The sequence below is a fragment of the Lycorma delicatula genome, chromosome 3, assembly GCF_047948215.1.
Source record: "Lycorma delicatula isolate Av1 chromosome 3, ASM4794821v1, whole genome shotgun sequence".
Classification (NCBI taxonomy): domain Eukaryota; kingdom Metazoa; phylum Arthropoda; class Insecta; order Hemiptera; family Fulgoridae; genus Lycorma; species Lycorma delicatula.
This window is the reverse complement of record NC_134457.1, coordinates 202,030,990-202,056,218: the sequence shown is the minus strand read 5'-3', so window position 1 is coordinate 202,056,218 and position 25,229 is coordinate 202,030,990. Positions and strand designations below refer to the sequence as shown.

At 28.5% G+C, this 25,229-nt stretch overlaps 1 protein-coding gene across 1 annotated transcript in view; it reads left to right on the top strand.

The window, feature by feature from the left end:
* The first annotated feature begins 19,706 nt into the window (after window positions 1–19,706).
* LOC142322367 (uncharacterized) overlaps window positions 19,707–25,229 on the top strand; it is a 126,407-nt gene continuing 120,884 nt past the window's right edge. Inside the window, exon 1 of the mRNA XM_075361374.1 lies at window positions 19,707–19,823. The gene's annotated coding sequence lies outside the window, so the exon portion shown is untranslated. The remainder of the gene's footprint in view (window positions 19,824–25,229) is intronic.

Below are 25,229 nucleotides of genomic sequence, written 5' to 3'. Positions count from 1 at the left end.
TTTGTTATTTGGGAAGTAAAATTACTAAAGATGGACGAAGCAGGAGCGATATAAAATGCCGAATAGCACAAGCGAAACGAGCCTTCAGTAAGAAATATAATTTGTTTACATCAAAAATTAATTTAAATCTCAGGAAAAGATTTTTGAAAGTGTATGTTTGGAGTGTCGCTTTATATGGAAGTGAAACTTGGACAATCGGAATATCTGAGAAGAAAAGATTAGAAGCTTTTGAAATGTGGTGCTATAGGAGAATGTTAAAAATCAGATGGGTGGATAAAGTGACAAATGAAGAGGTATTGCGGCAAATAGATGAAGAAAGAAGCATTTGGAAGAATATAGTTAAAAGAAGAGACAGACTTATAGGCCACATACTAAGGCATCCTGGAATAGTCGCTTTAATATTGGAAGGACAGGTAGAAGGGAAAAATTGTGTAGGCAGGCCACGTTTGGAGTATGTAAAACAAATTGTTGGGGATGTAGGATGTAGAGGGTATACTGAAATGAAACGACTAGCACTAGATAGGGAATCTTGGAGAGCTGCATCAAACCAGTCAAATGACTGAAGACAAAAAAAAAAAAAAAAAAGAATTGTATTCTACAATTTTCCCATATTTTTAATCACATTTACTGATTAAATACGTTAACAGTTAAGTACATCTTAAAAACCGAAAATAATCTCCAATTAACGACATTTAATTTCATTAAAAAAGGATAATAGTAATAATATTAACTTTATTTTTAAATTCTTATCACTAATTTGGAATCAAATTTAAACACAAGAAAATTATTTTTTTAAGCTACAAGTAATAAATCTTTCTTAAGTTTTTTTTTAAAGAATATAAAAGAAGAGCGAAAAGCGTTGTACTAAAACATTTTTTAGGAATTTAGATTTCAAGATCATTTTGCTTTAAGGCCGGTATGAATAGAAATTATTAAATAATTACCAAAAATTAATGAACGTACAAGAAATTATAACAGATGTTTACTAAAAATGATTAAAGGACTTATCTTCTACGAAATAAAAACATTTTAAAGATGTTTAGGGAAAAAAAATTGTGTAATGATTGTTTAATTATTTCATACTTTTTTATTAATTACGAATTAATTAAATTATTTATTTATTAATTGTAATAACTTGTTATTAATTATATGTAATATTATTTAAGTAGAACCTCTTCGATACGGCAGAGTTAAGTAAAAGTGGAATAAAAATAAGGATAATGAATAAAATACAGCGATTGGTTTATAGAGTTTGAAAAAAAAAAATTAAACCGTTTTATATTATACATAACAGGCACGGGTGACTTAGATTTTTAAAATATATCATTTAATATTTATTCGTAATCTGGACTCTATCCCCACGTGGATTATTGCTAAGTTGTGATATGAGAACATTAATAGTCAGTATGTAATAATGATAATATATGTGATGATAATAGTGCTGCCTGATTGTTTAGACAAAATCCGAAAAAGTGAATAAATAAAAATTAGGTTAATTATATAAGATTTATTTAATAAATATGAATTTCATAAGTGATTGTCTAAACTGAACTCACAGATGACCTTCATATGGTAGACGTGCACGTTTTATCAATTTGATAAAAGTAGATATTGTAGAAAGTAAAATCCTTTTTAGATAAAAAAAAAAAAAAAATTCTAATACTTAAACCAGATAGTTCAAAGATTATTTGTAGTAAAAATATTAGATTAACATTCTTATGCAGAACAATATAAATTAGTAACAAATTAGCGAAATGAATGGTTCAAACATTTACATTTGCATGAAATGTGCATTAAAATAATAATAAACGTAAGCAAATAAATTAATTAAAAATTAAAATTACACTTATTTTGTTGTTACCTCTTAATATGTTTACCGAATGTAATAATGATATTCGTATAAATTTAATTTCTCATAATGAAATTTCTCATAAAAGTTATTTTTGAACAAAATCGATGGATACAATTTGTTTATACTGTATTCATATTATTTTGTTTAAAATAAACTCCATTTTTCTACAAAATGTTACAGTTACTCATTTTTTTAGGTACGGTTAAATTACTTGTGAATCAAAATCTAACATATATATACCACAGACCGGAATAATTGATGTTCCACATAGCACGAACGCTGAATTGTAACAGAACAAAGTACGTGTTTGAGAAAAAAGTTACACCATTTTATCATTTTCATGCGATTTCTCTTGATATATATTATTACATAATTTAAGTAAATGATATAATTCAAACGGGTTAAGTATGTTAATATAATTTTTTCAGTTTAAATAAGGAAGTTAAGAAATATTAATGATTTTTAAATCAATAGGAGAATGTTCATTTACATTTTTAAGTATGCGTTTCCTTAACAGATTAATCAATAAAGTAATTACGCAAAAAATAAAGTAAATACTCGTATTATAATTAAATTTAATTGCTGAATTAAATAATTATTAAAAATAAAACATCTAAAAATATCTATTTGATTATTCTAACATCCAAAAAATTGGGGAAATAATCGATAAAAAGAAATATTAGGTAATTAATATTTAATTTATTAAGAAAATATTAACATCGATATTTATCAGTATAATATCCGTAAAATAATTTTCCGTAAAATAATATCAGTAAAATTTTTTTTTTTTTTATATAAGTAAATCATACTATCACTAGGGTCCCGTCCTTGTTTTAAATTATTTTAAAAGTATTATGAGAAATTTTATTTAAATAAATGTTATAATCAGGAATTTAAAAGTTATCTAAGGTTAAATCCGATATGTATCGACGAATCTTCATTTCCTATTTGACAGCTAAAATTTAAGAGTAACAAATTTGACCCTTAGATGTTAATAAATAATAAAATTAAATATATTATGTTTTATTTATTTAAAAAAAATATATTTTTATTTGTAGTCGCATCAACAATTAAAATCTATAGGGACTTATCAGTGTAATGTAACTGTACCGGTAAACTTGTAGTCTTGAACAACTCAGGTCGGCTACTCCTACTCACCGGGTTGGTCTAGTGATGATCGCGTCTTCCCAAATCAGCTGATTTCAAAGTCGAGAGTTCCAACGTTCAAGTCCTAGTAAACCCAGTTATTTTTACATGGATTTGAATACTAGATCGTGGATACCGGTGTTCTTTGGTGGTTGGGTTTCAATAAACCACACATCTCAGGAACGGTCGAACTGAGACTGCACAAGATTACACTTCATTTACACTCGTACATATCATCCTCATTCATCCTCTGAAGTATTATCTGAAAGGTAATTACAGGAGGCTAAACAGGAAAAATAAAGAAAAGTTCGACTACTCCTAAAGACGTATGATTAATTGAAACCCAACCACCAAAGATCACCGGTGTATCCACGATCTAGTATTCAAATCCGAATAAAATTACTACCTTTATTAGAATTTGAACCTGAGAATTTCGACTTCGAAATCAGCTGATTTACGACGCGTTTACTACTAGACCAACCTGGTGGGTTATTTATTACTTTATTTTTTATTTCATCACGAAATGTTTCTTTCAGATGCAGTTAAATAAGGAAGAGGAAGTCCATCCAACAAATTAGCCTTCTTGAGATTAAGTAAATGTGAGAATAGCCAATGTAATTTTTTTTTAAATCCGATATAAAATATAATTAATTTGAAAAAGACTAACCGAGAGTTAATCCATTTATTTCGACACACACACACGCGCGCGCCACAGAGGCATAGAACTTTACCATTAATTTCCTAAGCCCACATCTTTACCTTGCTTATCTCACTGCTATATAAAAAGACAGTGTCTTTTTCGTTTTTTCCCGATAACCGCAAAATTCTAAACCAACCATTACGAAATTTTAACTACAGCTTCCTTATTAATCATGGATTGTTTACCACAGTTCAAACCTCACCAATTTTACTAGTATATAAATCATAAATAAAAGTATGAATAAATAACCTAGAAATCCTTTTAATAAATTTAATATCGTTGTTTATATATATATAAAATGTCTTTATCGACTGTCATTGTATATATCAATCTTCGTCTGCAATTTTTTGATTTTCTAAAAGTTAATATCTACCTCTACAAAAGATCAGCTTGTACTATTAATATATATAAAAAAATTAGTTTGATAAAAAAATTAAAGGAAATGATGTGATTATTCTCACACATTTAACTATGTTCTCATAGTTTGATGAATATTGAATTTCGATATCGATATCTCCTTCTTCAGAAAGTTATACTATGTGTTTTACTAAATTTAATATCATTGTCTAATTTGGAAGCAACCCTCCCTTTCTTTCTTTTCCTATTTAGCCTCCGGAACCACCGTAAGGTATTACTACAGAGGAGGAATGAGGATGATATGTATGAATATAAATGAAGTGTTGTAATCTTGTGCAGTCTCAGGTCGACCAATCCTGAGATATGTGGTTAATTGAAAACCCAACCGCCAAAGAACATCGGTATCCACAAGGCAACCGCGAGAACTTATCCTCACGCGAACAAAGTAGCATTCTGTAGACTTTTATATTCCGAACTAAGAAATTCCATCAGGGTAAGTCATGGACATAGTTGGTATAGATTCGTCTTTCAACTTGGTACCAATTGACTTTCAATTTATCTCAGCAAGGTCACAGATACGAAGAAGAAGCTTTAGGTCTAGACAACGTGAATCTATGCCAGAATCGTTCTCAAAGTCTTGAAGAGCAACGTTTAATCTCGGCTCAAAGTCGAGTTCAGTCTTCGAAAAATATATTAGGTCTCACGTCAGTTTACGATTATCACTCTGAAATTTACTATCTGAATTTTAAAGATATTCAAATAGGAAACGAATATTAATATATGTAACCATTGCAATGTAAAAGATGTGGAATGATAAAACCCTGGATTTTGCTGTGGAGGGGACAAAGTAATTTTTTAACAACTTTAAAATCCTCCTAACTTCATTAAAAATTTGATTTTGGAAATACAACCATTATCAAATCATTTTATTTAATCCGGTAAGTTCTGAATAGCGATAACTCTGACAAAAACAACCACATAATTTTTAAAACTTATTTCCATTTTGTCAAGTTCTATACGCATATAGCGCGGGAAAAGCCGCGAGGGGGAATATTAGTTATTAAAATAAAAACAGACCATGTAAAAATGAAACACAAAAAAGAGTTCGTGAAAAGAAAAGAAAAACCTATAGTGGCATACGTTTCACAGAAACATAAAACAAGAAGTTTTTAAAAAAAAAGAAGTGAAATTTTTTCTAAATTTAAATTTAATCGTTCTGGTGTTATAGGTGAAGGAAATATATTTTTTTATTTTTTATTTTTTGATTGGAATGAATGTTAACGACTCGTTCATTAATTTATGGATTTGTAAAAAATTATCAATTAAAAAATAAAATGTATTTATCTGCAATGAAACTAAGTAAAAGATTAAACTTTATTATTTATCATTTTTGTTACCTTATTCTTTAAAAAGGAGGTCGTAATAAATCTAGCCGAAAAATGTATAACTTAGTAAATCATTAAACGTTATTATTTGAAATATATATATATATATATATATATATATATATATATGTCAATGAAATCGGTAACCTATATTATTATGAATAGCAAGTAATGATTACAGTTAAAGAGTACATTGAATTAACTGTCATCTTCAGTAGGTGGTCCTATGCTTGCCACTGATTTCATTCAACTCACGTCAGGTAGAATAATAGAACTGTATTGCGAACTTATAGACACAGACTTCCTTGATGTATTTTAAGTAGAAACTTTCTACACGACGCATACTACTATGTAACATATTTTTACTTAGCCTGTAGGGTAATAGGTAAAAAGGATGTGACAGTGTGACGGTATTTTTTTCTATTGTAAATTATCATCTACAAATTAAAAATACTTATCAATTAATTAACCATCAGTAGTTGTAATTCAAATCGAAAAAATTATTAAAAAAACCACAAAGACCAAAAAAAAAAAAAAAAAGACCAAAAAAGTTATATTTTGGTCTTTGTGGTTTTTTTAACTTAACAACATATTTTTACTTCCTTGTACGATGTAAAAGAAGTATTGTGAGCGCAGAAAATTTTGGTATTCAGATTTCACCGGAAATATTTATTTTGATCATCCCTGAATCCATTTTGACTAGTTTCGGCGTGACGTCTGTATGTCTGTATCTCGCATAACTGAAAAACGATTAACCGTAAGATGTTGAAATTTTGGATTTATTACTATTCTAACATCTAGTTGTGCACCTCCTCTTTTGATTTCACTCGACTGGGCCAAAACGCCCAAAATGAATAAATTTGGAATTTATTAAGATATTTAAATAGGCCCTTATTGAGAGCTTTTCAACGATATATCATAAGTGGTACTTATTTTCACTGGTTCCAGAATTATTGCAAAATAAAATTTTAATTAATGAAATATATGGATCTTACAAGGGAAGGGAAGGCATCGATTTGAATCAGACTCATCTCCTACTTTTTTTTAATTTAAATATATTGATTTATTAATAATTATTAACCTCTGATTGTAAAAAAAATTACGATAAAAACAATTCAATAATAACAATTAAAAAAAATTATGAAAAAATATCAGAAGTTATTAATGAAATAGAATTTTATGTACTTTTCTTTTGTATGTACTTTTTACAGATATATATGTATTACGGAGCCGAATGTACGTGTTCGGATTTTACCAGATAAATACATCGTACTAAATTTTAAGTTTATCTACAGCTATTGGATAATTTTCTTGAACCATGTATAAAAGTTACAAAAACTATCTACGACATGCATCATTTGTCTGAATTATTGAGCCTTTATGTATAACTCAAAGAAAACTCTTTAGGAAAAAAAATAAAAGAAAAAGCGTGGACATAATTAGTATCAATGAAACCACAGCGAATCGCGAAACTAGCCAAATAAAACATTACTCAGAAGTAATTCAAGTTACCATCTTAGCACTAGACAATTTTCAACTAGCTTTTTGGGGAAGAGAGAATATTTACCCAGGACCTGATTACTGACAAAAACTACGAACCAGCCAGCTAAAATTAGCATTATAACTAATTTCTTCCAACAAATACAAAAACATCTTTTAAATTGGCTATAACTTTTTTAAAGAAATTCCTTGCGTATCCTTCAATTTTTCTGGCATATGCAAGAATCCAACTGAAGTATGAACAATTCATAATTGATAGAAAACAGTCAAAATTTTCTTATTTTATTTTTGCTTCCTTTAACTATTCGGATACATAAAATCGAAGAACTATAAAAAGGGAATACTATAAAAATCATTCAAACAGAAATGCATCCTAATCATGAATTTTAATTTAATCCGACTACAAGAAGCGAGGTAGGGCATACAAAAAATCTTATATATACTAAATATTAGAAACAAAAAATATTAATTAAACCTACGTACTACAGTTTAACTATTTATGGCTTATTCTTTATGCAATAATTTCAAGTACATATGAAACAATATGAATATTTGATACCTTCTAGAAGCAATCACTAAATCATGTCGAATAACTTTTAATTCGAAAGTTTTTTGGAAACCCAGACTCTTTTCGACGAATAAACCCAAGATAATCAAACAACTCACTTTTGCAATGATTATAACTACTGAACCACAAAGGGAGTTTAATTTAAATGTATACGTTTTCTGTGTGATCCTGCATTACTTCACTGATTCAAAAATCATACTTCCTGATTACAAAAATATCGAAAAAACTTAATATTTAACACAATTTTTTTGGGGGAGAGGATAACAAATAATGAGTTGAAACTGAAAAAACATTATTTCACGATTACATCTAATGCAGAGGTACATATTTTTATAAATTCACAATCCAATTTTCTCAGTATTTTCAGTTACTTTTTATTTATCGATGTTTCTTATATAGAACGTTTATATAATAAAAATTTCAATAATAATAATAATAATAATAAAGAAGTAAGTTATATAAATATACCCAACCTAAAAAAAATAAATCAATTATTTCATTTTTTCTTCAGTTTGTTTTCCTTTGGTTTTAAACACTTTTATTTAAATATCAGTGTAATATTAAAATATCAATAAATTATATCGAAATGGTTTTATAAAGTATCAACCCATCGGTTGATCTAGTGGTGAACTCGACATCGCAAATCAGCTGATTTTGAAGTTGCGAGTTCTAAGGTTAAAATTCAAGTAAAGGCAGTTAGTTACTTTTACGGATTTTAAAAATAGATCGTGGATACCGGTGCTCTTTGGTCGTTGGATTTCAATTAACCACACATCTCAAGAATGGTCGACTTCAGACTGTACAGGACTACACTTCATTTACATTCATACATATAATCCTCTGAAGTAATACCTTACGGTGGTTCCGGAGGCTAAATAGAACCAAAAATAGGTTTTATAAAGTATTAGTTACAGAATCCAATTTTTAATTACGTAGAAAATTCGCTTTTGGGTATTATTAATGTACATCAGCTGTTCTGATTCTATCATCAGCTATTGAAACAGCTAGTGATTTTTCTAATTAACCAGACATGAATTTAGAATATAATTACAAAATGTGCTGAGTTTGAATTCTGTCTGATCATTTAATATATTGTTATTATAAATCTGTGTGTCAATTTCAAGACCAAGGATACAAGCTCAAAAAAATTTTCACATCTTAACATACTGGAATATGTGAAATATATAAAAATACAACGAAATACTAAATGAAAGTCTAATTCAACATAATTTTTGAGCGCATTCTCTATTCGAGTCTACTTAATTACAACGATTACGTCAACTGTTACAACGGCTGACGGTAGGATCAGAAGAGCAAAGTAGGCAATGAAGATGAAAGGTTTGAAGAGAAATGTTTTAAATTTAATAATTAAAAATGTGTCATTAACGAAATCGGTTTAGTTTGTCGTTCAAAATTCATAGATTAAAATCTCTTTTACTGCTAACCATCAAGGAAAAGAATTGATTTTTAATAAACTATTATAAGAAATACACTGGAATCGATTCACATCCCTTCATGTTTTTGAAGGTTCAAATAAAACTACAAAATGCAAATTACATTTCTACGCTCCCAGTAAATATATCTTGTTCAGTGTCACATCTGAATCATTTATAGCTGACTTTTCTTATCTGTATGTTGGAATCTGAAAATTTAGTACCGGAGTTTATGATATATTTTCTCATAACCTAGTAACAGAATCGTTTATGAACATCCTTTGTTTAAATTACTAAAAATATCATCACTAAATTATATATACGAGTAAAACTAAACCAATACATAAAAAGCTAATGTTTTGTTCAATATTTTTACTTAGTTAAGGAATATACAACTATATTTTTAAGCTAACCACTTAAAACTCTATGATAAAAAAGAAGAAATTCAAGAGAATACAAATTATAAAATTGTTAAACATTTTTATCACGCGGTTTATATTATTATAGCCTAATTTACTTAAATTGTATTTAATACGCTAAACAGTTACCAGCAGTAATTTAAAAAAAAAAATTTACACAATGTATATTTAAATTTAGAATTCTCAAATGATACTCAACACAAGAAAGCTTAAGTTCGCTAATTCATAGAAAAGAAGATTTTTAAAAATCATGATTTTACAAACTTCCAATTCTTTTTCACGTGAAAGATAACAAAATAAAATATAAAAATATTAATCGATATGAAATTTCGATTAAACCTGAACAAAGGTCTAAAACGTCTGTGCGGTTCCTCTCCTACAGTGGAATGAAGAATACGATTTAGTGATTTTTATCGATTTATGTATTTTATTTTGTATTTATTGTTGTCACTTGTCTATGTTTGTTATTTATTGTTCCTATTTCTTTATTGTTTAATTTGTTCTTTATGATTTTTGTTGTTTCATATAATACTACATGATAGTGTTACTGTAGTCGCTAATCACTATAATTGTTGATGCGACTATAAAAAAAAAAAAAAAAAATAAATAAATGTATATATAAAAATACTGAAATAGGGATAAATCGATATCAATTTCGTTAAATTAAAAAAAAAATCCAATAAAAATTATGAACAGTTGTAGGATTATCCCGTCACGCGACTTTTTCCTGATGAACGGCTTACACACACAGCTTAATTAAAAATATTTATCATTTAATTGAAATACAATATTTTTTGTTTATTGAATTCAATGATTCTAACTAAAGCACATGCGCATACCATATTTTATTCATGTGGGTATGGCGGCGGTATTAGCAACCACTTTAAATAATGTTTATACTTTAAATATTAATTTATTTAATTCTTCCGCTCACCTCTAACCTCACAACATAGCCGATGACTACAGCAGTAGGCCGGCAGCTAAGGGAACGTGTGGTATGTAAGAGAGGGGGTGACGGGTTAAGATCCAACTTTGATGGGAAACAAATTTGTGAACCCAACGAGATGCTAATAGAAAAAACTGCAACGAAAGAGACCCACTTTATGCCTTTTACAAAATTTAGCCGTAGTCCGAAAATTATTGCTATTTTTTGAAGAGGGGTGCAATTTAGGAAAAAAATATTTTTACAAAAAAACATTTTTTTTTATAATGTTCACAAATTTTTTTTTTTAAAAACCCAACGAAAATAACCCCTTGTACTGCCTTCTGTAACTTTTCAAAATTAAAACCATTTTAAGGGTGGGGGTGAAATCTAGCAAATTTTTTTTTACATAAGTTGTTTATTAATATTTACAAAATTATCAAAAAAATATCTAACCTTAATTACGCAAAATCTGGAGACTATTTAATGTTTCTCCTACACCCCTCACCCCGTGACCTTTTGAATTAAAAATTTAATAGCATAAATATTCGTACTACAGAAATATTATAGCCAACTTTGGTGAAAATCGGTCGAGTACTTCTGGAAAAATGAGGCGATTACACGCCAACATACATACGTACGTACAAAAGTTTGGCACGGAAATTTCGATGCCATTTTTTTTGGTTTTCGGCGTTCTTAAGGGTCAATTCGTCAAGATTCGGTGAAAACCGGATATGCCCAATTTTGACCGATCACCATGCTTTCCTTTATATGTAGCTATAGCTGCTATATAGATGGGAAAGTAAAAATTGCGAAAATATAGTTCACCTACCATCATTAATGCAAATAGATGTTAGATGTATACAAATGTCATTTCACTTGAAAATAACCTCACTGACTACACAGAATATTCAACAGATTCATATTAACTAAATGCCTTTAAGTGTTTAAACGTTTCAAAGCTTTCGTTTACGGAGAATATGTATTTCCTGTTGAAATGTAATCATCAATAGTAATTAACAAACTAGTTAGTTTGCACAGTTATTGATTTGTGATTAGTAAATAACCTTACTGAGTATTGATTTGGCATGTTTACCTTATCCTGTATTTCAAACCCGATGCTAAATAAACAATAAATAGCATACTGCGATAAAATTAAGTTTACTGAAATTCTCATTACCATCATAATAAAGTTAACAAAACAGGGCAAAAAAAGTTACACTCTAGTTAAAATCGTGTAGAAAAAGTAAGCATTAGTTATAATACCTAGTATGATCTCAAGAGTGTATCATAACTTTATGGAATATCAGCTCGTTCATTACTTAAAATGTTTAAATGACAGAAAGAATTATACGAAAGTTAGGGTTTTTTTTACATTAAGTAAAAACACGAAATTTATCATGTGTTAGTTTCAGTGCTCTTAAAGCTAATAAACTGTAAATTGAAATTATTTTTAGCCCTTGTAAACATTCATAAAGACAAGTGAAGAGAAAACAACACGCTCTCAAGTACTCAAAAATCAAGTTTGTGAAAATCATTTCGTTATTAAACATTATTAAAATTATAATTTTCTACGTATTAATATTAATATTTAATATTTAATTAAAAGCACATTGAATAAAAATAATTAAACCGCCATGCATTTTGCCGACAATTTCAATCCTGCTACTTTATTTTAAAAAGCATAAGTTTTTGCTTTTACTACATTAACTTCCAGCTTCAAGAAGCGGTAGGGTTTTTTATTTTTCATTTAAAAAGTTGAGTTCTCAACTTAATCTGACGTGATTTATTTTCATGCAACAAATTTTCTATATTTCACACCATTTAGTAGGTTATTTCAGTAAGAGCCATAACATTTCACATCTGTCACACCTAATGTCAGAAAAACTGAAAGAAAAAAAATGTTTTTTTTTCTGTCCCGTCGCCTTCACCACGACTGTCGCGGTTGGAGGCCCCACTCGCTTCCTCACCAGGACTCGACTCCCCGAATATAAAACATTAGTTATTCTTAAAAGTGTAGAATTGTATTTATTTATTTTTTACTTATTAATGTGTACGTTGCAATCTGTTCAACTAATGAACGAAAGCAACCCGATTTTCACAAATAAAACAAAATAACGCAATTTTTTTTAACTTAACAATATTGACTACCAGTTTAGGTGAAATACTGGTTAGAAGGGATTATAAGTTGATGTAACCTCTACGCCATTCCTTAATCTCTTTAAAAAAAAAAAAAAATATATATATATACACTCACATACACACACGAATATATATATAAATATGTATTATTAAAAAATTTATCAGTGGATACACAAAATTTATTACGTCTTTTTTTCTGTTTAGCCTCCGGAATTACAGTAAGGTATTGCTTTAGAAGATGAATGAAGATGATATGTATTATGAGTGTTAAATGAAGTATAGTCTTGTACAGTCTCAGGTGGAACATTCCTGAGATGTGTGATTAATTGAAACCCGACAATTAAAGAACACCGGTATTCACGATATAGTATTCAAATCGTATAAAAATCACTGCCTTTTACTAAGATTTTAACCTTAGAACTCTCGACTTCGAAAGCAGCCGATGATGAGCATATTTTTTTATCTACCGAGAAATAACATAAGCAAGATCGAATCACCCAAATATTCTTTTTGTAATTTTTCTAAACAAATTCCATTTTGGTTATAGAAAAAATTCCTAGTAGCACGATTTATTGATGAATGATTAATGTAATGATTTCGCTCCCATAAAAAAAAACCGTTGTTCCTATAAAATGGAAAAAGTATAATTATAGAAAACGAATACTGTCGATTTTAGAGTTCATAATTATGCAAAATTTCATAGCCAAATTTCTCTAAAAAATTATTTCTAATATTTTGATAAATTTTTATGTTAAAGAGGACCCATTTTATTATTATTATTTTTTTTAATTTACTATGCTAAAATTCAATTTTTACGAAATGGTATATACTTTTATTAGTATTCAAAAATTAATTTCTCAAAAACAGTTCGTTTATTAATTATAATAAATTATATAATTATAATAAACACCATGTTTATTATTATTCGAGTGATAAATTAATGTACATTTTTTAAACAGTAGCAGATAATTTGTAATTGATTGCTACTTTAGAAATGTTGATTAGAGAATTTCATATTAAAAGAGAGTTCAATAAAAAGAGAGTAATAAGTTTAAGAATTAAAAATTGGTTTAAAAAAAATTACTAAAGGAATGGATAGATACATATCCATTCCAAATGAATAAACATTAGGAGTCTTCTTTACTACGCAAGAAATATTTCAGATCTTCTGAATTTTTGCTTTAAATTGGCAAAAAATTTTAAGACATTTCTGTTACCTAATGAACGTGTTTAAAAATAGATTATATAAATATCTTCAACTGGTAAGCTAGCAGTCACATGAGGTATTTATTATTAAATATTAATTACTTAGGAATATAAAAAAAATTTTATTATAAGAAGAAAAATTTCTAATTTTTAAATATGAAATTACACAAGGCGTAAATTTTTTATGAAATTGATTGATTATATCGTGAATTCTAAATGTATATATTCATGTAATACAATAATACGCAAGTAATTACGCAACCATGAATAAACCGATAACATTGTTAAATGTTAGTTAACTAAATGCCACTTCATGATGTGTGGGCTTAATGCGATTGTTAAATCGTATCCCTAGTTCTAGGTGACGCCCCTTAGGGATAGTAATCAAACAAATTTTACTGCAACCAGTCAACTCCATCGATGAAATTTTGTAATATTGTACTGTATCTCAGTATTAATAATCTAAATATATTAGAATATCAGTTTGATGTTCATACTCTACTGTAATCGGAGCAGATTAAAAATAATTCATGATTATTTTATTCACTTCCTACTAGTAATTCTAAAAACGATTATCAAATAATAATATGTTAAATTTGAACTAAATAAATATCTGTTCCTTATTCAGCTTTCTTGGAATACTTTCAGTTTTATTTAATTATTTTTTTACTTTTTTACTAAAAAAACACCAGACAAAATTTCTTTATCCCTCAAATTTCCTTCTTTTTTATTTTATTTTTCCCTGAATTATTTTCCATCAAAAAATTGGAATCGAATTTGTAGATTTCCTAAAAATTTATTTAAAAAAATTATATTCCCTGATATATTAACATAGTTTCCTTAAAATCAATCACCAAACAATTACATTAGTAGCTTACTAGTACAAAACAAATTTTAAAAAATTGAATGACATGATGATACAAATTTTAATCGGTTTACCAAAGTACACTGCTGCGTAAAATATGAAAAAATATCACAATAATAATAGAAATTTTTGTTTTAACTATCTTATTAAAATTACCATACATAAGTTAAACAGCGTACTCACTCGGATGGTTAGAGGCAACGGCAACTGAAAAGACCACAGACCCGGTGGGGATCCCCTTCCGGGGGAACGCTGACCAGAAACGGGGCGCATGCAGAAGACCTGTTCCGGCTGCCCGGGTGGTGTTGCTAGGAACGGCGTAGCCGGGCCCAGCAAAGCCACTCGGGTGGTTAGAAGCAGTGGCAGGCAATCGCCCCAGGATCGAGTTATGCTGGAAAAGTAGGGCCTCAGGTGAGCGGGTTGCGTAGAGGGGAAAAAAGTCAAATATAGTCTAATTAAATTAATACACCAAACAGTTATTTCATTACTAATTATAATAAAAAAATTAATATTTATTCTATTTAGTACCGTAACAGTAAGTCTTATAAACAAACTGATATGAAACTTAAATAATTACTGAAATGGCAAATTAAATAAACTCATAAAAAACAAACCCACCCGACATAACAGAGAATGCGAGAAGTGAAATTGGTTCCTCATAATCTTTTTAATCAATTGAATATACACGAATATACTAAAATATATATCCGCTCACACAAGTAACCGAAGTTACTGGATCTGTAATAAATATTATTATTTCCACAGAAAAAAGTAACTATGTCTAATCCTTACTCGAATGCTTTACATTTGTCACATTCATAAGAAAGAATAAGTTGCGTATGAGTAATAGAGATATAAGTACTAAATAAATATATCTCTTTATATGAAAAGCAGTGAAGTTAATTAACGTTACCGTAAATGGTATTTGAATTATAAAAGAATCGTTTATGTCTGGAAAAATTTCTTAACAATCGATTTGTTTAAAAAAACCACAACTCCTAAAATCTAACTTTATAAGCTTTAATCGGACAACGTAAGTAATTAAGTCTAACTCGCTTTAAAAAATTAGTTACCAATCAATATCCAGAAAATAATCTCCTAGATTGGATTTATGGCTGTTATATTTGGTTTCTAAAATTAGCAGTGAGGTTCGCACTAATACTAATTGTTGATAAAAACAAAGAGTTGTTAATCAAAACAGTAAGTACCATTTCATTAATTAAAATTTTATTTAGCTATAACTCTGGTACCAATGAAAGTAAATACCACTTATGATATATCGTTGAAAAGTTCTCAATGATTACTGCAGTTAACAAAAAATTCCAGAATTAAAAAAATTTGATTTTGGGCTTTTTTGGACACTTTTGATCCAGTTCATTGCAATCAGAAGGGGGGGGGGGGGATGTGCACAACTAGATGTTACAACAATCCTAAATCCAAAATTTCAACATCCTATGGCTAATCGTTTTTGAGTTATATACGTACAAACGTCACGCCGGAACTAGTAAAAATGGATTCATGGACGGTCAAAATAGATATTTCCGTTGAAATCTGAAAAAAAAAAAATTTTCGGGGATCACAATACTTCGTACAAGGAAGCAAAAAGTCCAATTTCGGACCTGGATTTTGCATTATTAAGTTAGAGAACACGGATTACGTATGATTGTTTTTTGTATTTAATATATTTATATACAGTGTGTGTGTGTGTGTGTATATATATATATATATATATATATATATTTTACCAGAATCAGTACTAGTAGTGAATGTAATAAAATTTTAATTTTTTATGTTTTTTAGAATTTTTAATGTCTTTTATATTACTGATTTTTTTTTTTGTTATTTCAATTATTTATTTTTTAAATTTTTTTGTTAGCACATTCTTTCATTTTTTGTTCAAACTAGAGAAGTATCGCATTCTTCTCGTTTTTTATTGATTAGATTAAAGCAGTACGATCTCCATATTAACACCCTCAGACCACAAAATCTCTCTAATAACATGCAAAACGCTGAAATATAAAGAATGTAATTCTTTACAAAAATTAAAATTGAATATAAGAATAAATAACATATAAAATTTTATGTGTTTTACAAAAAAATAAATAAAAACGTAGAAAAAATTTCTGAAACGACAAAAAGAAAATGATTTTCTTTGGGCTATATGTAAAATAAGCAATAACAGGTTAACGAAACGGATTTTCAAGTAATTCTGCGAAAAGATGTTAACAACAAGCTGGATCCAAGAAATCAAAAAATATCTAAAACGAACAATATAAAAGAGGTTGAAATAACAGAAAAAGATGCGTTTCGTCGGAAAGTGCAAAAGCAGGACTTCAAGGTGGGATAAGAAAAGAAAAGAAAAGAAATAAGATAAGAAAAGTGGAAGAAAGTGGTCCGAGAAAAGGAAAAAAATCATAACTAAAAGATGAGAGTACTGGAAGATAAGGAAATATCAAAGGAGAAGGAAAAGAAACTGTTACGGAGTTTTTAGGCGGCCATAACCAAAGAAGAAGAAAAAGAAAATAAATAAATTTCTACACTTTTTTAAGAAAATTAATTTCAAAAAATAGTTGAATTTTTTAAGAAATATAAACTATTTTTAAAAACTTCTGTGAAAATACTTCCCCTCATGTTTAAATTGTTGAATTGCCTCTTGTAAGAATATTTCTGATGACATTGTATACATATCATGATCTTTTTGTGTATGACACAAAATTATCTATAGATTTCCAGGTTAGCACTAAATTATAAATAAAGAGCAACTATTAGACCGGGCTGGTCTAATGGTTAACTCGTCGTCGCAAATCAGTTGTTTAACACCTGAAATAGAAACTTCTAACGTTTAAATCCTGGTAAAAATTAGTTGATTTTATACTGATTTAAATACTAAACGGCGGATACCGGTATATTATGACGGTTGGGGTTCAATTAACGACATTTCTCAGGAATGGTCGGCCTGAGTATTTACTAGACTAAACTTCATTTACATGTCATACATATCATCCTCATCTCAATGGACCGTGAGGGAGTTGCATATTGTTCACTCGTTGTACAGACTGCAACGTAAACGAGGGGAAAAAAATATGTTTCGTATATTAATATTTTGGGTAGTTGTACATCCCGTTCTGTAAGAGATAGCTACATGGTTTTAACAAATAAGATTTATGAGAAAGAGAAAATTTTATTCTGGTATTTCATTTATAAAGTACGAGTAAACTGTTCTTGAGACATCAACTACTTATAGAAAATTTTATTTTAGTAGATGAGTGACATTATTTTTCTTTACGAATTCTACCTATGTGCTTTATATAATTACGACAATAATTTGTTTAAGATAAAGTAGAAAGATTTCTGTTTTAATAGCTTGGTTTATTTCAATTGACCAAACAAAGAAAAATAGTACTGCACATTGTAAACATTAAGAAATGATTTCTGTAATCAATATATATTTTTTTTAAATTCAACGTAGGTTCTAATAACTTAAATAAAAAAACAATTTTTCAGCATATTTTAAACAGAAGTTCATTTCCTCTCCTTCAGTGATAGTTTTGAGATTTAAAGTTGTGAAAATCTTACTAAAAGATTTCTGGAGATAAAAATTAAGAACTTATCGAGATGATTTTCTATTTTATGTTTTATTATTGCTGGTACGTGATTTTAGCCATGAACGACCTAATTTTATAAATTAAAAAAAAATGAATTTTTTTAACTAATTCCAACAAGTTATACGAAAAAATCTTAATAATGCTTGCGAACTCTTCACTTGCTAGGTTACATTTCAGTAAAATATTTCAGGGAACAAGAACTGAAGAAAAGAATATCTGAAACAATAATCGTGATTCATAATGTCTGCAACCTGGAAAAACTCCGTAGTAATATAATTTTCATAAATTCAAACCATTTTTACTTCCTTGTACGAAGTAAAGGAAGTATTGTGATCGCGAAAAAATTCGGTTTTCAGATTTCAACGGAAATATCCATTTTGACCATCCCCGAATCCATTTTGACTAGTTCCAGCGTGACGTCTGTACGTTCGTTAGTATGTATCTTGCATAATTCAAAAACTATTAGCCGTAGGATGTAGAAATTTTGGAATATCTGTAAAATGTAGTTGTGCACCTTCCCTTTTGATTGCCAATGACTGGACCAAAGTGTCCAAAAAAGCTCAAAATCCAAACAATTTGGATTTTGGACTTTTTCTTAAGTGCAGTAATAAGCCCTAACTGAGAGCTTTTCAACGATACGTGGTACTTATTTCATTGGTTTCAGAGTTATAACCAAATAAAATTTTAGTTAATAAAATATTTGTACTTACAAGGAGAAGGCACATCGGTTCGAATCCGACTTCATCTCCTTTTTTAATTTTTTTTTTTTTTAATTTAAGTATATTGATTTATTAATAATTATTAACTTCAGATTGTAAAAAAATTACAATAAATAAATAATAATAAATTACATTATTGTTATTACAAAAAATAAATATACAATAAATAATTCAATAATAACAATAAAAAAAAAGATATAAAATATATCAGAAATTAGTGAAGTAAAGTTTAATGTACTTTTAATTTTTTTTTAAATGTATAGAAGTATATATATATATATATATATATAATTTAATTGGCGTACAAGGAAGTCATATAGTGTCCACATCAGATTTTTTTTTTATAGGAACATTTTAATATCTATCCTACCCGACCACCAATAAAAAATAATAATAGCAACAAGTGACTTAATAGTAAAGAAATTAAGTTAAATAAATAATAATTAAGTTATTTCGTGATTATAGGTTATAAATTGTTAAGATATCAAGTCAAATCGAAAGTAAAATCACAGATATTACACACTTGCGTTGCGCGCGCGCTTGTGTATAGATGCTTACACACTTCCACAAATTTAAAACCGATTAAAAAAATTTCAATATTTTTCTATTGAGGACGTCAGAACATGAAAAAACTAAAAGACTTGAGGGTTTTTTTATCTTTAATAAATTTGTTATGAACTGTAATAGTTGAAAATTGTTAAAAATAATATTTTAATTTGATAATTAGATGTATAGGATATGATCTATTTTATTATTTTCGATATTAACATTTAAAAAAATTAAATCAAGCAAAGGTTGTAGTTTTTTTTTTAATTTGAATTAAGCTAAATATTATTTTTTTTATTGGATTTACTAATAATCACAAATATTTTTACAGGTTCACTGATGAAATTTCGAAAAACTACTAAAAAGTGCAAGTTTTATTAGTGTTGGGATGTTGGGGAGATTGCAGAAGTTGAATTTATCGTTCTTCAGGTGACAATCCAGCCTAATGTCTGTGTGAGGTAACGTAAATGACGTAGTTTATAAAATACAATGGTTGATTTACATTGCAAACGGGATTTCGTGTTTGACGAACGGACCTGAAATGAAATGAGAACGTGTCCGTTGTCCGTTTCATGTCCCTCTCTTAATTAGTACCCTATAGTATTCAGTCAAACTATTTTCAGTAAACCAAGTAAGTCGGATCTAATTGACTAACCATATCGCAGGATGGTCGGATATACAACGTAAATACTGAAATGAGACGATTCAGCAATATTTTAGAATAAATTTTCGAGTATAAAAGGTTTTGAGAAAAATGTGTCTATTGATGTAAAGCACACACTATTCGCATTTTTTTGTTACAGCTAAATATCTAATTTTCCGCTTGTCAGTTTTTAAATTAAAATAATGCTGAACGGGAGTAAATAACGGAAATTTGACATTCTTATCTAAAACACAAAGGTCATATCCTAAAGATGCAAATTTAGACTATTGATTTTAAGCAACGTAATTTAAAATGTCTCCATTAAAAAAAAAAAAAAAATATTATTTATTAATCACTTAGGAAAACAGTTTAACATAGATTTAATTACATTTATGACACATCACAAACTACTATTTTTTTAAAAATTACAATGAGAATTCGTAAATAAATAAAAATAGCTAATTATTAAAATTGTATTACTATTATTTCTCCAATACAACAAAAATAAATATAAAAAAATCATATCTAGAAAAGCAAATACAATTTATAACAGAAACAAACATTCGTTGTTTATTTTCTATTACACAAGAATAAAACAATCTTCTGAAATGCTATGTGTTTTCGATTTCAGATTATCACAATGAACGTTAAATAATCATCACATAATTAAACTTATTTTGATTTTCAATCACCAGCCATTTTACATGTTGTAGACAATACTGAAGAGCTAATAGAAAAAGATTGGAAAATTTAGTATCGGTAAATTGTAGTATAAAAAACAACGAAAACGAATAACTTGTGATAACAAGTAAAGTTAATTTTACAATGAATGAAGTTGGTGGTTTAGTGAGGACGGTTGTGATTAACTCGCATAAAAATCTCTGACTAGGATTCATTTCAGGACGTTGATTGTAATTTAAAAGAGATCATGAAATGGCAATCTACCTTTATAAAAGAAGTATTTCAAGAAATAGGAAATGCTAAAAAAGTGTTCAAATAAGACGACAAGAGATAAATTAGCATCCCTTTTGGTCAATGTAAACAATTTTTATTTTTTTTTTAATTACAGAAAATAGTAAATTTCATTTTAGTAACTCAATGTTTAACTATTAGAATATTAGTGATAAAAGTCTTATAAATAAAATATTAATTTACGTTTCTAGTTGGTATAGCTTTTTAATTGTTCATTGGTAAGCGGTAATCAAAAGAAGATATAAAAATAATTCAGGACCGATATAAAAACCGATTACAAAATAACTAAAAGCAAAAGAAACTCTTTATATATATTTGTACTTTTTATAATGTTTTTAAAATTAATTAGTTTTACTTTATTGTTTTGTTGTCAAGGAATAGAACGCTCTTTTTACCTTACCATTAACATTCCGGTATTCATGGTAAATCGTTAGTTCGATTTCTCCGCGAATCGAAGTAGATTTCTCGTTTATAGTACGTCGTAAATTCAAAGTATATCGGGAATATTTAATAGAATAAAAACAATAATAAAATCGGCGTAATTAAATTACTAGCTAATATTCCATAAAACGTATTTAATATATCCGAATATTCCAATAATACATAAATTGTTATGTGACCTTGGCTTTAAGAACGAAAACAAACACCGATACCCATAAGATAGTAAACAAATTTTGTCATAATACCGATTAAAAGTGTCTTCAAGTTCTAGAAAAAAAAATGGGCAACATATGTATTTAAAATGAATAATAGTTGATCAGTAATTTTCTGTTCCCATTACGGGTGATGATTTCCTGATCTCCCTACGGTTTATGGCTTGGATGAATGACCACTCCTTGGAGCGCTACTGAATAACTGATTTCAATGAATCTGTTTCGTTTTGCAGGCTCTCTGTAAGTACATTATCCCTTCCTTTCTCAGTATCTATCCCTTTCATTCTCTTGCAATGGTATTCTGAAGATTTTAGCTTAACGCTGAGCATCCATGTTAAGGCTATGGAGACCTATAACTGTAGTACTTATACAGCTTAGCAAAGGAAAATGGATGAAGGCAATTACGTGGTTTTATGTCGTAAAATTCAGTTGGCTCTAGTTTGTTCATTAAATTTATTCTAATGCCTAAAGTATAAGAGATCTGTATTGCTTGTTCTATTGTTCTAATACTATTCTACAACAATAATATTTTACGAAGTTACAAATACAATGATATCATCAGTGCTACTTGCAATGATGTAAAAAAATTCTTTAGTATCTATTTGTATGATACTATATATAAGTAAATAAATTTATTTATTTATCTGTTTGTATAAAAAAACAGTTATTATTAATTTTTATTAAAAGAATAATCTCTCAATAAATGTTTCTAATAAGGCTACAAGTAATCGATATTAAACATACTAGATAATAAAGCGGCAAAACTGGAATAAATTAAAGAAAGTGCCGGCTCACAGAGATAATAGTGAGCTAAACAATACTATTTAGTATTACAGCGTAGAATGAGACCATGTAACAATCGAGTCACAGACATAGAGACAAGATGAGTTCGTTGGACGCGCATCATTTAACTTGTACAAAACATCGGCGCACTAACCTATACACAGTACAATTACTGTTACGTTAACAAATAACGCCGACCTACCTCGATTCGTTAAATACAAAATACAGATTGTGAGATTGCAATATGCTACTTACGTTTAATTCAACGAAATCATTTTAACTAAAAGAGGTAGTAGTTTCAAGTTGAAAATCATATTTTCATATTATTACTAGTAATTATATTAATATGCGGCAAATATTCTGCTATATTTCCGCCAATAATTCAAAGTAGTACTATAGAAGTCAACATGGAACATACTTTTCTTTCCCTTAAATTAGATAAAGAAACGATCTTGGGATAAATTGTAAGAAGTTATAGAATGTTTTTAAAGCCACACTTTTTATTCCGCTAGGATATAACCGTAGTCAAGGAGTGTAGAAGTAGGATCAAAACGTACAAGAATAGCGAAATGAAATTTTGATTATTTTCCGCCTAATTTTTAGTACATTACCAAGGAATATTTGTAATATATTTTACGGAATCCACAACATCAGGTATCTTTAAATTTAAAAGTTAAGTCAAATTTAAATTCCTAGTGTAATTAGTCATTCATACTTTCACAGTCAATTAACTAACGATTTATTTTCTATTTAATTTAATACCAAGAACAAATATTAAACTATGAATACACAGAATTTTTCACGGAATAATTTTCAATTTTATTAACAACCTAACTTAAATTAGTTTTACTTATTTTACGTGTACAGAGCATTTCACGAAGAATTTAACAGACTTTGAATTTAACAGGTGAAAATAAAGAATTTCTTAAAAACATACGTTCGGAAACGTTTCATTGGCGAGTGTCTGCTGGCAAGAAATGTTACTTTGATTTCCACGCCTTCAGTAAGTTTAAGTGGAACTGTAATTCTTGGGATCTAAATTAAGGGGTAAATTTGATGGTTTCATGTGCAACCAGACTCGAAAAAAATCGATCCTAAAATTATATTTTTAGTAGTTTTAGGGAAATTTGGGGGGAAAAAACTTGGGGTCGAAAAACACATTATATTATTTTTGGTGTAAAGTAACTTTGTTAAATGCGTAATAAACTCATAAAGATTTAAACAAAACTTGCAGACAATTTGATTCTGAGTAAATCTATACGAATAAATATACTGAAACTAAATAAAAAAATAAGTACTTAAAAATTTATTAAAAATAAAACATGTCAAAATGCGGGACATTTTAACTAAGATTAAACCAAATAAAATTTTTCAATTTTGATCCCCTAATTTGGTTTTCAAGAATTACAGTCTGGTTTAATTTTTACGAAGGTGCAGAAATCAGGGCGAAATCTTTCGCAAACCTACACTCGCTAACGAAGCATTTCCGAATCAATGTTTATATGAACGTTCTTTATTTTCACCAATAGAACACGTCCTGAAAGTCGGTGACATTTTCGTAAATCACTCTAAACATTTTTTTCTTATAAATTATACAAACGAGGACTGTCTTAAAGTAACTTAAGTTTTGAAATAGAAAACCAACCAAATAAAAAAAAAACAATTTTATTATATACATTTGAAAGGGACAATCTTCAACTATTTTTCTACATAGTCGCCATTTAAATTTAGGTATTTATCATAACGATGCACAAGCTTTGCAATTCCTTCTCTGTCGCCTTAGATTTTTGGCACCCATCTTGTGATAACCAAGCTTCCCCGATACAATTTCATGCAGTAAACTTCATGAAATTTGGGGAAAATACAGCGAGAGTTCCGTAATCGTAATGCGGTGATTTTCACAAATTTTATTGTTGATTTTCACCGTCAGTTCATCAGTCACAAGGCTAGGCCGAGTACTGCAGACCACATCATGAACATTGGTGTTGCCATTTTTAAATTGAATGCACCACTGCCTCACTTTATCTTCACTCATTATTCCATCTCCGTACACCTCACAAAGTTGCCGATGAATTTCAACTGGTCTGAGGTTTTTCGCCAGTAAAAACCTAATCGCTGAACGCACCTCACAACTCGCGGGATTTTCTACTGAAGCGAACATTTCAATAATTCACAACGAACAAAGTAGAAAAATCACTGTCCAAACTCTACGACAGCATGATGCGTACTGAGTGTAGAAGCATTCGGACGCCAAGATGGCGGCTCTATTCCCACGCATCCTCCACTCTATGCACAAACCACAAACGTAAGTTACTTTCTGGACCGCCCTCGTGTGTGTGTGTGTGTGTGTGTGTGTGTGTGTGTGTGTATATATATATATATACACAGATAATTTTAACACTAATTTTTTTCTGAGCACAGGTTTGCTTTGCTAAATTGGATAATAAGTTTTATTAAGTCTGATTTTTCTGATACTGTACATCTATTTAAATGGACCTAATATTTTACTAGATATATTAGATAATGTATTAGAATATACTACTAGATATATTAGAATATATTTTTATTAGATTTATTTTACGTTCCTAATATTAATATTATACAAGTTAATATTTAAATTTGAATAAAAAATTAATTAAAAATGAAAAAAATCCATCACAACACGAAAAAATTTCATAAATAAAGCATAAAATACAGTATATAACCATTAACTTATATCAGACAACTTACCTCAAACACATTTCTTATATATGCTTGCAGAAAAAAAAAATCGGCTCAAATTAATTTTCATTTTCAAAATAAATATTAAGACA